The following is a 1,214-nucleotide window of genomic DNA, read 5'->3' on the forward strand; positions in this document are numbered from 1 at the left end:
CGGGGGAGGGGCGGCCGCCCGGGCCCGAGGGGCTCCGCGAGAGGAGCGCGCCGGGCCGGCTGAGACCCCACCACCCCCGCTTCTCTCTCGCCCCCTCCCCATTACCTTGCCTCTGGGCTTCTCGTTACGGTCGCCGCCGCCACTGGGCTCCTGAGTCGGGACGGCGAGGCGAAAGCCGGTTAGCGGGTGTCAGCGGCGTCCCGCACTCGCGCAGCAGCCTCCAGGTCGAGATGGAGACAGGCCGGGGGTTGGAAGTCAGGACGAGGTTGGTCCCCAGCCTGCGGTGATCCCACTCCGCTAGTCCCTCGCACTCAGCTTCCGCTCCGCCTCCCGGCTCGGCCCTTCCCCCACTCCAGGGGCCCACCGCCCGCGGCGCGCGGCATTGTGGGGATTGTAGTCCCGGAATGAGGCAGGAGGCACGTGCTTCCAGCCGCCCGGCACCTACTCCGGGTCAGGACGCCGCCGTTGCGCGGCAACAGAGAGGGGCGGACGACTCCTTCCGCATTGGAAGATAAGCTTGCGAGGAGATGTTCCCTCTGCCTTAACTCCTGCTGGCGCCGAAAGGAGGGTGTGGGCGTCGTACTCCCCACCCTTCAGCTGGGAACCAACCCTCCCTATGCTGTTATCTTGAGGCGGGAGAGTTTGGTAGTCACTAAGTGAGCTACAGACCAGAATGCTCATTATTGCCTTTCAAGGGCCTTCGCCAGTGGAGTAAGGCAAGAAAAATAAAAGAACTAAAGATTAAATAGGAAGAACAAAATTGTTGTTTCTTCACAGGTGATATAAATTGTGTGGCAAAACCAAAAGAATCTACAAATAAACCGTTACAATTAATAAAAGATTTTAACAAGGTTAATAGATATAAAAATCATGTTTTTGAAAATCAGAATTTCTTTTTACATACCAGGAAAAAAGAAAATTAATTTTTTAAAAAGATACCATTTACAGTAGCTCCAAACAAATATCAACTACCTAGGAAGAAATCAAAGCAGTGCAAAACCTGCATAGAGAAAACATTGAAAGACGTCAAAGAAGACCTAAGTAAATAAGAGATATAACATGTTCATAGATTGGAAGATTCAGTACTGAAAGATGTCAAGTCTCTCCAAATCTATATATAGATCTAGCGCAATTTGAGACAAAATCTCAATAGATTTGTGTGTGAGAAACATGACAAGCTAATTTAAGATTTTATGGAAAAGCAAAGACAAGCA

At 51.1% G+C, this 1,214-nt stretch overlaps 1 protein-coding gene across 2 annotated transcripts in view; it reads right to left on the reverse strand.

The window, feature by feature from the left end:
* CCDC126 (coiled-coil domain containing 126) overlaps positions 1-332 on the reverse strand; it is a 38,346-nt gene extending 38,014 nt beyond the window's left edge. Inside the window, exon 1 of one of the 2 annotated variants that reach the window (XM_008580470.1) lies at positions 106-332. The gene's annotated coding sequence lies outside the window, so the exon portion shown is untranslated. The remainder of the gene's footprint in view (positions 1-105) is intronic. The other variant, XM_008580471.1, reaches the window with a different exon arrangement.
* Between the last annotated feature and the right edge of the window lie 882 nt (positions 333-1,214).

This window comes from Galeopterus variegatus, unplaced genomic scaffold, assembly GCF_000696425.1.
Source record: "Galeopterus variegatus unplaced genomic scaffold, G_variegatus-3.0.2 Scaffold2105, whole genome shotgun sequence".
Taxonomy (NCBI): domain Eukaryota; kingdom Metazoa; phylum Chordata; class Mammalia; order Dermoptera; family Cynocephalidae; genus Galeopterus; species Galeopterus variegatus.